This window comes from Meleagris gallopavo, chromosome 1, assembly GCF_905368555.1.
Source record: "Meleagris gallopavo chromosome 1, MGAL_WU_HG_1.1, whole genome shotgun sequence".
Classification (NCBI taxonomy): Eukaryota; Metazoa; Chordata; class Aves; order Galliformes; family Phasianidae; genus Meleagris; species Meleagris gallopavo.
In genome coordinates, this window is record NC_139404.1 from 97,979,387 (window position 1) to 97,993,439 (window position 14,053).

Consider the following 14,053-nt stretch of genomic DNA (forward strand, 5'->3'; position numbering starts at 1 on the left):
ATTCTGTCCCCTGAATTTGTCCATTGGCAAGAGTAGAGACTCAAAAATGCTAAAAATTGTTAAAAAAATTCCTGAGAGTATAGTTCAGATTTTCTTAGTAGATGATTCCACTGCAGTGTTCAATTTCAGGTTAAAAACGTCAATAGTTTATTACACTTTTTTTTTAATTAATGAAATGGAAGAAAGGTGTTATCATTCAGTACTGAAATGAAAACAAACCTTGAAGCTGTAAGTTATTATTATTTTTTTTATTTGAATCATCTCATTCAGATTTCATTTTTGGAAAAATTACATTGTAATTACACTCCAATGAAAAATTATGCTTTCTGATCAAGCCTGTTTCAAACTGTCAAAATTAAATCCCCAGCACACACAGAAGTTTGTGTTCCAGAAAATCTTCCCTAACCCATGTACATATTCTGACCATTTAGTTCACCTTTGTTCTCTTCCTTTATTTCTCAAAGATGACGTGAGTAATTATTATTATAATAGCTCTGGTACCATGAGTGCTACAACAGACCTGCCGCATAATTTTCTTCCTCTTTGGGGAATTGGTATTTTTATTCACAGTACAAGAAAACCAAGTTTGTGAACAGAATATTTTCCCCCGTTTCTGTTTCTTTATTTGGTGTTTGATGCAATAAATTGATTAGATAGACTAGACAGTAGTTTCATAATCCTGTTCTGAGCCTACCAGAATTAATTACAGTTCATATAATACTATTCAGGAAGTATGTTTTAAAAAGCAGAATACTCATTATGATATAATTTTCAAGAATGCCATCCACATGGTATAATTTTCTACAGTTATGGGGACTGGTTCCTTCATACCATAAAAGGGCAAGACAGTTAGCAGGTAAGGATTTATCCAGTTGATGTAATGTATGGTCCTATATGAGTCTGTCACAACACAGATCTTCCTTCCTCTTTATTAGATTAGATTTCACCTGCCTACAAGTACCAGTGTTATGCTAATGAATGCTGATGAGGTAAAATAGATAAATAATAGCATTTTCACTGGCTTCAAAACACTTGGTTTCTAGTCTTCAGCATAGACCTTTGCACGAGGGATATGAGAGTTTTGATCACATTCCCTAGAAAGAAAATCAAAATAAAGGCACATTAAATACATTTTACAAAAGAATTCTTTAGCAGTTCATTTACTTTTCATAAACAACTTTCAGCATCCACAACTGAATTGACTTGATAGTTGCATATACAGACTGCAAAATTGTTGTTTCCTGTTCATCTTGGCCAGCTTACTTTTGATACTATTCTTTATCTGGTGTGTCCCTCAATGAAATAAATAGAAAACTTTAGATCTTGTTAATGCAAAAACACAAATATCTTTCACAAAGGACTTATCAGCACACTTGAAAATTCTTTCTCATAACTAAATTTATTATTTAGATGAACACAGAAGATTTTTCTCTCACTAAACACTCCCTAAGGCAGAAAAGTTAACCACTGTTGACTCTACTCCTATTGAAAAATTTTCACTAAATTCTCAAGTTTATCAATTGAAAGAGTATTTAAGGCACCAAAGTAGAACAAAAATAATGAGTGTGGTTAAAAAAAAAAAGGCATAAAGGTAATTCCTTAGGATTATTCTTCTACAACAAATTAACTTTGTGAGTTCAGCCTTTTTGTACTTCTTCTAACAAAATCACAACATTTGTACACTTGGCTACTTCTTATACAGACAAGTGATCTTACTTATCCTTATATGGAACCTACTGTTGTCCTGACATTTTTCTGTTCGTTTTTTTTTTCCTGCAGTAATACATCTGCAAGTGCACCTATTGAACACCTGAAGAACTACACAGCTATTAAGGACTGAAACTCATTAGAAGTGCTAGCAGGGGTAGAGTATACAAATCCCTACTGAAGGAGAAGTACATGTCAGAGTAGAGGTGTATAGCTAAATGTAACAAAGATTTTCAGAAACTATTAGGTTGATGTTGTACCATATTGAACAGAGTAAAGTCATCCAGTAATGGTTCATGTCCATTCCATCACAACTTCATAAATGAATACCAAAATTATATTGATTTTCATGGATATGCAAGTAGATATGAAATCTGAAAATTCAATGAAATATAAATTCTGGGGTATGGAGCACATCTGATGATCTCATAATAGGATAAAAAGTCCATTACTTAAAGAAAGTATGCTACACTTCAGAAGTTTATTTTGACACATTACCACAACAGGGATGTTGTCAAATACAGGTTGCCAAACATCCTTGTGCCATTAGGATTCACTGAAGCCATGACTCTAAGCACAGAAAACCCTAATGTGGAACATCCAATTTGTCACAAAATGAAGAATATCAACATTAAAGTAGTAATGTGAAATTGGAAACTTTGGTCAATAGAAAAGAATGAAGAAGTATAAAAGAAAGTATCTCCTGTTTTCAAATGAGAACTTGACAATCAGCTTCCAGAGTCACTTTACCATTTTACCAAAAAAAAGTAATATAATAATTACATAATAAATTCCTAGGAATTTATTTTGTGTTTTTTTTTTTCAACCAGTGTCTCCACAGATCTATGTTTCTAGTAATGATTTGTTTCTACAAAATCATTTTGCTTTAAAATGATTTGATTTAAAACAAAAGTAAAAACTCTCAAACTTATAACTCAAATAATTCTTTTTAGTTTTTAAGAGAAGGAGAGTATTTTTCCAAAGTTACACTGGTCAGATTCTATAGTAACTACCACAATGTATTATTAATAAAGGCCCAAAGATGCAAAAAGACCATTTTGGTTATTTGAGTATATGTCATAGTCAGATTACAAAGCTGAAGGATGGAAAAGCACTCAAACAACAGACATGTAAGTGAATGGGTCATTTAGAGGTCAAGAAGATCAAAATGAAGTTCAAGAGTCTCCTTGTTTACTGAAATCTGCAAGCTGGTTTGAAAAGTCAATAAGGAGTTTTCCCAGTTCTTGAAAAGAGAGTTGTTTTCCTTAAGCTTGACTTTCTTTCTTGCTTTTATTTATCTTCTCTTTATACCCCCAGAAGATGGCAGTGTAAGACTCTTCAGGAATGAGTATGATAACATTTTTCGTTCAATTTTCATAAAAAATGTATATTCTTTCCTTTTATATGAAATCTATGTCATGAATTTATTTACATTCTCTACAGAGGAACTGATCTGCTTCCAGAAAGCTTTCTTCCATTGACCAGAACATACCCATACACATAATGTCTATTCATCTGGGAGCATCAGCAAAGATATTTGTGGAATAATTCTGGTACTTCACCACTCTGAGGTACTTACCTATTATTAAAGCAGTCCACACAATTAAGTGTCAGCTTCCTTCCTTTACTTTTAATTCTGGACAGCTCACGTGGCTCAGGGCAATCCTGGATATGGCTCCACGATGTCGTGGCAGCCTGGGATCAAAGAAATATAGTAGAAAGAAGATTCCCATGTCTTAGGAAGTCAAGTCAGCATTATGCCTCTCACTGCCTTCAAGGTAAGAGGGATAAGATCTGCAATATACATGAGATGATTATAGGATGTTTGGAGAATTTTCAGTTTTTGTTTATAGCATTTAGATTTAAAAAAAAAACAAAAAACAAACAAAAACAACAACACATCAACACACCTTATATTTAGGTTGTTGAGATACTGAAATCTTCCTAAGTATAATTCCCTCTGCACAGAACCACTCATTTTTAAACTCTATGCTTTCAGGATGGAGAGTGAATGAACAATTGGTATTAAGGAGAGACAAGAAAAAATAAAAAGTCTATTTCCAGTCAAATATTGCTATGGCAGTGTTTACAAACACTTGCAAATTCTCACTGATTATAAAGATGGCTTGTTGTTATTATATTCTCCTTAACATGCTTAGCAACTTTTTTAAAATACAGTAACTCACTGTCCATGAAATCTAGCTCATATATAGCTTTTATTGAAAATTTTTAACATTCAGACCAAATCCAATCCTTTCCTGAGCTCATTAGGCACCAAAGCATAACTGTTGACAGTTCTGCCAACTGAGACCACTTCTTCTAGGACAGTTCCAGCACAGACACTTGGATGCATTCCCTTTGTCCATCTCACTAAGAAACACTCTCATGTTTTCCATATCAGGCAGATGGAAGAGCCACAAGCACTAAGATATTTTCCATTTAATGCTTTCATCAGTTTTTCTCCCTTCTCAGAAAACAAAAACATACACTTTGTATATGCTAAATGATTTTCTTCTTTCATTTATGGCAAATATTCTCAAAATTTTCAGCGCATTTGTAAAGGAAGATAACATAATTAGCATTTTCTCTTTACAAAGAGGAGAGAAGACCATGGGTAGAAAGCTTCATGCAACAAACATTGGTGGAATAAAAGCTGCTTAAATGGAGGAGGGTTAAAAAAAAGAAGAATCTTCAAATAAAGGAGAAGAAAAGAGCCTGATGCACATATTTCAGGAGAAATCATAACAGGTAGGAATAACAAAACACTAGTTATGCACTTAAGATGAGTTGGATAGATAGCTTTATTGAGTTTTTAGCTTCCTTGCCCCGCCACAAAAAAAATCCAGTAAAAACAAAGAAACAAAAAAATACCAACCCAAACATGGAACAAAACAAAAAATACAAAAGAACAAAAGCCAAATAAACAAAGAAAAACTTTTAAAAGATGCACAACTACCCATAATTAGCCACTTGGCTAAAGATAAGATACAACAACCTAACATTCCTTATCATATCAAAAGCATCTCTAACTCTCTTTAGATTTCAGCACAAAGATGGATACATGTCCTAAATGAAATGGACAATTTTTTCAAGTTCTATGTCCGCAGCAGCTCATACAGAACACAAGAAACAATAGTTATCTTCTTTGTTTTAAAATAGATAACTGATGTTTTCGGCACTTCATTTCTTTATAGCTATCATCACTCTACCTGTGTAGTAGGGAGTATTATGCTATAGTACCTAACATATATATATGCGTGCACATATATATGTGCACATGCGTGACAACATGTTGCTTTACATTAGTACAAAATATGTGTCCGTGTATATGCACATACAACATCTATTTTCTAACTCTTGATGCTGTTTGGGTCTTCCTGAAATGAAGTATAATATCAGTGAAGGAACTTGTTGGAATTAAACAAAAACTCTAATGGAATATTTGGATCACAGTGATGTGATCTTTCAGAGATGATTGGTGAGGGTTTCTTTTGCTGCTTTCAGGTAAACTCCAAACATATTCCGCAGTCTGATTTTATACTTTTAACAATTTTTGTTCTATTTTAGTATAATTACTTGTCTAATTTTCTGTTATTGAACTATGAAATGTGGTTAATTTTTAGTGTCAGTTAGTGTATTTACTTATCTGCATGCGTGTTTGCAGGATTGTGGGAACTCCAGATACATTCAGAGACTGATGAAGTGATTTTTTTTTGACAAGATGATTGCAAGAGGTTAAGAGAAATCCTTAATTATCTTGCCCTGTGGCCTATCCACTTTGTCAGTGACACTATCTCTGCAGTTTCATTACATAAATTCCTTAATATTTGAGTTGTTTTATAGGCTGTCTATAAAATTAAATAATAAGAATTTACACTGCATGTGGAATTACAAACATATGACTTCAGAGAAACAATAAACTTTAAAATCATTTTTCCACAGTGAGTTCTCTTGAGGAGAACATGAAATATTTTTCATTCCGTCCACTCATGGGTACTTTCTGTCATTTGGCAATCCTAGTTACCTGAAGGCATTCCATGTTAGGAAATCCATGAAGCCAAACAAGGAGTTTGACAAGAATCATATTAATGAGCAGATGTCCTTAAGGTATTCCATATACTTTAAGTCAGATAATGTATCACATAAGCTTCCTACATAGACCTTTCAGTGTAGCAACTGTAACTGGCATTCTTGATATGCCACTACTTGTTTTTGCTTAATTTTAGTCCAATTTTGTTTGTTTGTTTGTTTGTTTTTTGGTGGTATCCTGAATGTAATTCCCTCTTGCCATAAAAGTAACCTTTGCCAAATGTTCTCTAGGAACACAATCATATCCTCTTCTATAAAGTTATGTAAAGATCTTTTAATCTTTTACTAATCAATTTTCTCATACAGGAATTCTCATTACTTAAGTTTCTGGATTTATTTTTGTGCTGGTGATATTAGCAGATCTCTTGAACAAAACCTTCCGCTCCTAATACAATTGAGACTTTAAATCAATAACATAGCCTAATGGGATTATCCATTCTTTTCCTTAAAGATGAAACAAAACCTACTGATTAGACTTTCTAGAGGATGATTTTGTATTCCATGTATGCTATCTGTTAAATAAGTTGCTGCAGGGTGTATTGTGTGGATTGCTTTTAATTGTCTCCATTTATTTATTTATTTAAATGGTTCACTGCAAGAATTTGCAGGGAAAATGTGAAGAAATGAAAGGAGGAGTAAAACAAACCTATTTAGAGTAAGCTGCATGATCACATGGTATTACTGGCCAAAGCTCAGTTTGGACAGGAGCATGAGAGCCAAACCTTCAGAGTTCCTGGCATTCCCTGTATCAATCAGATCTTATTGGGAATGCAAGAACTGTAATTATATCTGGCATTCTTGCTTCTGCATCGTAGGGAGGATCACAGGATAGCTTAGCTAGTGAAAAGAAATACCAGTGTGTCTTGAAGAAAATGAATTCTGCTTTCTGCTGAATCAGTCACCTTATAGCTGCAGAGTTTAATTAGCAAAACACTTGACAACTGCAACAGAATTAATCCCAGCTCTCCAGGAATTAGAGTAATGAAACAGTAAGGAGTCACTGACACCTTATTACCACCATCTGAATTACAGAAAGTTATGAGGCAATGGTAGTTCTCCAAATTGAAGAGAGATCTATGACCACGCTACCCCTTATTAGAGAAGTAATCTTCCAAGATTTAGGTAGCCTTAACAGACATTTTGTCTGGAAAAGACTACCACCTGTAGTTCAAGAGAATAAATTCAGAGACATCACTATTTTAGTGTCACATGATAGGTTACAATAGTAACATTACGTTAGGCTTAGCCTCTTTCAGAACTTTAGAATCACAGCTTATGTGATTCTAGTAAGAGAAAGAATTAGATGACATCAATGAATCACAGTGTCTCATATTTCAAATGAAAAGCTAAAAAGACAGCAAATAAGGCAGGAAACATCATAGGTACAGAAATGTAAGATACAAATTAAAGGTGGTCATCATATTGTGCAAATACTGAACATTTTGCTTAATCTAAACACCTAAGGTTAGGTGTGCTTGAAATAACAAGTCTGCACTTTTGTAGGTTTTGCTTTGTTTGTGGCTAACTGCCAGTTGAACTCCAAGTGTTTCTCCCTCCACATCCATTTCCCTTCCTCAAGTTGTACTTATACAAGCAACCCACCAGGAACACTTTAATTTTAAATTGTATCTATCCACAAAAAGCACAAAGATATACAAGTCTGACACGCTGTCTGCTCAGACAGAAAGGCTGCAATCCAGCTGCTCTGGGATCCAATTTCCAGTAGCTGAACCAGTATAATTATAAGCACAGCACCTGCCACCACACTTTCTACTTCCAGCAGGGGGCAGCTTGGAAGAGGTTCTTCTTTGCAGGATGTCTAGCCTGAACAAAGTCAGGGCAATGAAGGACAATTATGCTCAGGAAAAATGTGAGAGGAGTGGGGGGTGAATAAAGGAGAAGACAGAGAACAAGGGTAGCAGCATGTAACTGTTAATCCTCAATACTGAAGCCTGAGAACCCAGATGATGGGAGACTTCCCAGAGAGAGGAAGTTAAGATCTAAACCATGAGATGAGAAGTCCTTAATCACTATCCTTCAGTTTTCTGGGGCTTTTGTCTGCTATTAGACTGCAGAGTAGACTGAGAGTCACCTACTTAGAGATCTTGGTCTGTCTCTACTCAAGGCTGGATCAGAGAAACCATACTACAGAGTATCATCAAAATTATTCCTTCCTGAGCATGAGCAGAACTCTTTATTAGTGGACACATGGACTCAAATGACATTAAGTAGCTAACTAAGAGATGTGACTGACCTGTCCAAGCTAGGAGGAACACACTGAAACACATACTTTTATGAAGTAGATTTGGGATTATAAATTGCCATGATCAACATTGCCTCTTTATTCTTCTGCTTGGAAGAGACAGAAGAAGGTGCGTAACAAACATCATAATACAGCACTACAATTTTTTTGAGAGTTCTTGGTAACAAATTGCACAACTTGTTCAGAACAAATTAAGACACAGAGCAAGGCTATGAAACAAAGATTTTTTTCCTTCTACTCAAGTGCATTAGAGTTACTTGGGTCATTAAAAAGCTGAGACATGAACAAAAGCAGACACTGAGCGACACTGGGCAAGCCTCCTTGTTCTGCTAAAGAAAAACTAAGTCCCTCCCAGAGAAGAGAACAGAGATGACATCCCTGCTATTCACTGCTGTCTGAGTGCTCCTATTTCTTCTGCTAACATGTCAGACCTCAGGAATCAGCATTAGGAGCCAGCAGTTCCTGAAAAGGAAAGCAGTTTTGTTGGTGAATTGGTGTGAACAAGAAAGGTGTGACAGGGAACAGTGTTCTGCGCATGGTCATATCATTGCTATTAGGAGATCAGCACTAAGAATTCCTTTCATAGCATTACAGGGTATATGGAGCTTAATCCAAATTTATCAGAAGTATATAAACTGCAGTTCTCGGTATCAGTAAAGTCAAAGAAATGATACTCAAAGAACAGGTAGTGTTAGAGTGAGACTGAAGCAGGCTTACAATAACACTCTCAGAATTACTGCATTAGAATATCAGAATAAGGAGCAGAGAAACAGAATAAGCATTGATAAAGCTGAGAAAAACTGAAAAATAGGTTTCAAGAAAGTGCTTAAAAGGCAACATCTCTATATCATCAAATCTAATTTGAAGTACTCACTTTTCCTCTGACAGCCTAGACAGAGCTTTTCATCTGTGAGGTACAAATGCCTCCACCAGTAGAAGATACAGCAAAGCTCAACCCATAGCTCAGGTTCTACCAGTAAAATAAGGACCTGGAGACTGTCAGGCAATCTCTATTGCTGAGCAGCCATAATAGTCATCAACCTTTATTGGTGAGCAGTTGTTCTTTGAATCACATTTTCTTTTCAAATGCTTGAAAGCAGATGAGAAAGAGAGCATGAGTGGCCTAGTAGTCATGCTTTAAGAAACAGGGAAATTTTTAGGGGAAAATAAAACTGTGGTTGAAGAAGTCCAAGATAAAATCTGTCTTCCCTCTCATGTAATTACTGATTCACAGGATGTTTGATGGACACTCCTAGCAAGCCTGTCTTGCTCAGTTGTCAAAATAGGATTTTGGAGTAAGTAGTAAAACCAAGGTCTGGAAATTTCAAGAGTGAGTCCTATGATACTGAACTTATTACCTAGAAAGTCTGTAGAAAATTCCAAGCTGCAAAGATTTAGATAAAATACATGAGCGAAAGTTATGATTGGATAGCCACAAAGGTCACAACAAAAAGGAAATATACAGTACAACTTTCATGCTGGGAATGCCTTATATAAATAGTGCTGGTATCTGTAATACATACAAACCATAGCATCCAAATGAAGTCCTGTCTTTGGCTCCAATAACACAGGAAAAACAGGTTAACACAGAGAAAGAACAGTATTAATCTCAATATTTGTACTGCTTCAATTTGCTACGCTATGCTTGATGAACATCAGTAATTAGGAATTAAGTTCTCATTCAGATAAATCAAGTAAAGAAATAGAGAAGCTTGTGTTCAACCAAGGATATGTAACAATCTCCTCTAGTTGAGACCACTGGGACTCTGAAGCTGGGTGCTTGCTGTGCACTTGCTGTTTCCTTGTCGAAGAGGACAGAGAAATCAGTGGCTAAAAATTTGCCTCAGCTGCGAATTCTGAGGAATTACTATTTTTACCCATAAAGACAAATTTTCTAACAATGCTTTTCAATTACTTCCTTTCTTTGAACACATTTTCAAAATAAAACTCAAGAGTTGTCAAAATGCTCATTTTGGTATTGAAAACAGGACATACTCTGATCTCAGTCTGGGACAGAAATCATAGAATGGAATCATAGAATGGCCTGGGTTGAAAAGAACCTCAAAGATTATCTAGTTTCAACCCTCCTGCTATGTGCAGGGTCACCAACAACTAGACCAGGCTGCCTGGAGCCACATCCAGCCTGGTCTTGAATGCCTCCAGAGATAGGGCATCCACAACCTCTATGGGCAAATATTCTGCTGCTCAGAGTTAGTATTTTGCATCTCATTTGAAAATTGGGCTTAATTAATTTTCATTCTACTGATTATTCTGATCTAAAACCAAGAAATATTAATAAATTATGACAGTAGCCATGAAGATTTTGCTGAATAATTAGCTTTAATGATATTTTAAGGAGAAAAAATTGCATTACTTTAATAGATACAAGATACCACAATTTAAGAATGCTTAAAAATTCTGTGAGCTAGCAAGTTTTGTGCTAGCACATAAAAAATATCCTATGGCCTTTAAGAGAGCCTGTTTACCTAAAAGGTTTTTTTCATTTTTTTTCTGCTATATGTTATATCTAAATGGATTATAATTGACGAAATTAAATTACTTTGATCCTCGTTGGCAGAGCTTGGTGTAACTGTCAGTTGTGCTGCATTGCATGTACAACCACACTGGTATTTTACATAGTGCAGTGCAGCACTGTGCAGAAATACCTGAGTTAGCGCCGAATTATCTGGCTTCAGAGCTGGGTAGATTAATGTGGGAACAGGGCCCCTCAAATTGGGCACAGGGTATCATAGCTCAAGCTCCTCGCTGTCCCTAACTGTGCAAAATGCTGTTCACAGGTATTCAGGAATTTCCAAGTGGCACTGCATTGTGAAAGATAGATAAATGTTTTTAGACACTTGAATAGAAAATGAAGTACATATTCTTAATTCTCCTTTTTTCTGCTCCTGTTTTTCTTTTGTCTTGCATCAACTTCAGTGCAGGCTGGTACCTCACATGGTACTGAAGGGGAGTGAACGAAACTTAAAATTTCACAAATCCCTTCCCTCCTCTGGAACATCTGACAACTTCTCAAATGTTTTTAGGACCTGTACTGAATACTTCTGCATAACTAAGGAATAGTAATACTAAAAAAAAGCCATAAAAATAGAATGCTATTACAGTACTAAGAGAATTGGCAGGAGAAGCTAAGTAGCTTAAACTGTTTTTGGAAGCCAATGGGTTATGAAATTGAAAGAGCTCTAGAAATGTTATTTAATAAATTATCTGTATGCAGACTATTGTACAAAACTCTTTTCTCCTCCTACTTTCAATTGTACACTGGGCATCTATAGAAACTGCATCGTCTGGGATTATGGGCAAATGACAGAAAAATTTTAGATATGAGTGGGAAAATGAGAAAGAAAATGAAAATAATCACTGATGAGAAATGAACAGAGTATATAGCTGTAACTCATATTTTAAACAGTACCTCAAGAAAATGAAATAGAGAGCACTTCCACTTTGGTTAATGGTGAAATAGAGAAAATCACAAGCCACCTCAAAGGATAGCTATCCCAATTTGCCTTCCTTTTTTTCCCCTTCTAGGTTTGTTTTAAAATTGATCAGTATTACTATATAGTACACTTTTTAAAAGATTGGCTAAATCTGTTCTTTAAAGTATTGAATAAGCAGTAAAAGCACCATCACATAAAGATCACATTTATTCACAAATTCATAGAATGAATACCATCGCTACCCAGTGATGTAACCAGTTTTTGGAATAAAAGCTTACCCATCTTTTTCTGCGATAAGACATTTATTTATCTTTAGTCTAGTTTGTCTCAGACTCTTTATCTGTACTTTTAGTCTAAATTATCTTAGAGTAAAATTTACTTCAGAAAGATGCTTACCTCTGATTCAAAGATAGTAATATTTTGAAAGCTTTATCTTCAGCTAAGCTATCCTCTTTCTTATTTAGTTTTCCCTAGATTAGGAAATAAAATCTTGCAATGCAGCAAAATAGTGACTGGACAAAAAACAGTCTACCTTTCAAAGAGTTGTTTCATAGATGAAAAGATTGTAGGATGATGCAATAATCTTTATAGGCTTTATCCTAACTTTTAATAAACTGGAATTACGTATGTCCTGGATACCAGGCCTTTAAATACACATTGTTGTTAAAATTCTAGGCTGGTCAAGTTGTGCGGAGTTCTAAGATGGGACATATAGTAAGGATGAAACCAGAGTATCAGCAGAATGAATATTTAATAAAGACCATAAACTTGGTCCCAGCAGAGAACAACCAATTAGTTCCTCTTTTCCTCATTTAAAAGACCCCGGTTAACAACTGCAAATTATACAGTTGTCAGGTCTGGGAATCAATTATTTTTAAGTGAAATTTGACTTATCCTGAAAAAATAAATATACTTCAATTACGAAAGAGATAGGAAGACAAATCAGTAGGTATCTCCTCAGCTGGTGTGAATGGGTACTGGTAAGGAAAACGCCTTATAGCAGTGCTCAGTTCTCTCTTTCTGCAGGAAAAAAAGGAGCAAGTGGCTGCAGGTAAGATGAAGGGACTGGAAAATTTCCACAGATAAAAACAACAAAAATGCAATTTCACAACACAACTGCCCATATTCTTATTTTTTATATTTTTAATTTTTCTTTTCTTTTTTTTTTTCCCAGGAGATCCATATGATGAAAAGTGCAGCAAAGATCAGAAGAATGCCAGGAGCTGTCACTGCATCTTGGCTAGTAAACCCACATAAAGCAAGCTGAAAAAAATGCTGTGTAATTTACTAAAGGGAGAATTTGTTTTATGCATGCTCTTAATTTCAGTGGAAAAGAGATGGTGGTGTGTGTGCCTGGAGAGTTTCTTTAGCTATGCAAATATATTTCATTTCAGCCTTGCTTTAAGAACTGATCATTAAACAAATTTTTGAAAAGGCCTAAGGAAAAGGAGGAAGATATTTCTGCTGCACATGGCAGGTATTCAATATAATATTCCCACCAATATAGGTGAGGAATTAATTTCTTACTACGTGAATGCTATTCCTGAGACAGTAAAGGGTCTTGGCACTTTGGAAAACTTTTAACATTTTTCTTATTTTCCCACTTCTTTTGGCTGGATATCACTTGTGATTCAAATACAGTGAAACTTGAACTCCCTCCTATGTAAGACTGGAGTAGGTTACAAACATGTGCGATTAAAAGGCTGTGTCACACTTTCCCTCCCCTGCCTCATCCCCCAATACTTTCTGTATTTGTTGCAGTTTTTTGGCCATGCTCTTCTCTTTCTGCATACCATCAAACTTATGTGAGGAAATGTTTGAATCTCAGATACCAGGGAGATCATAAAATCAGTAAGGTTAGAAAAGACCTCCAAGATTACCTAGTCCAACCTCCAATGCATCCCCACTGTGCCCACTAAAATGTCCCTCACTGCCACATCTATATGTTTTTTGAAAGTCTCCAGAGACAGTGACTCCATCACTTCCCTTCCCTGGACAGCCTGTGCCAGTGCCTCACCACTCTTTCTGAGAAGAAATGTTAACAAGATATATGTTAACCTGAACCTCCTCTGGTGCAAATTGAGATCATTACCTGTTGTCCCATGGCCGTTGCTTGGGAGAAGAGGCCCACTCCTCACCACAACCTTCTTTCAAGTTATTGTAGAGTGCTACAAGGTCCCCCCTGAGTCCCCTCTTCTCCAGAATAAACAATCCCAGCTCCCTCAGTCACTCCTCATAAGATTTGTACTCCGTACCTCTCACAGTTTTGTTGCCCTTCTCTGGACATGCTCCAGGGCCTTGATGTCTTTCTCATAATGAAAAGCCCAAAACTGAACACAGTACTGGAGGTACGGCCTCACCAGAGATGAGGACAGGGTTCTAATCACTTCCTTGCTTCTGCTGGCTCCACTATTTCTCATCTTAAGTAACTTTATTCCGGAACATTTTGTTCAGTATGACAATTTTGAGATTATTGCTCAATGTACTTATAGATTTAGAAAATAATAGTTACTGGCTTGGAACTCTAAAATCCACATGG

At 35.7% G+C, this 14,053-nt stretch overlaps 1 long non-coding RNA gene across 1 annotated transcript; it reads left to right on the plus strand.

The window, feature by feature from the left end:
• The first annotated feature begins 519 nt into the window (after positions 1 to 519).
• Positions 520 to 13,913, plus strand: LOC146545531 (uncharacterized). The gene is made up of 3 exons (XR_014887705.1): positions 520 to 3,278; positions 4,305 to 4,455; positions 12,689 to 13,913. It is a non-coding gene; the product is annotated as an uncharacterized LOC146545531 (long non-coding RNA).
• The last annotated feature ends 140 nt before the right edge of the window (positions 13,914 to 14,053 follow it).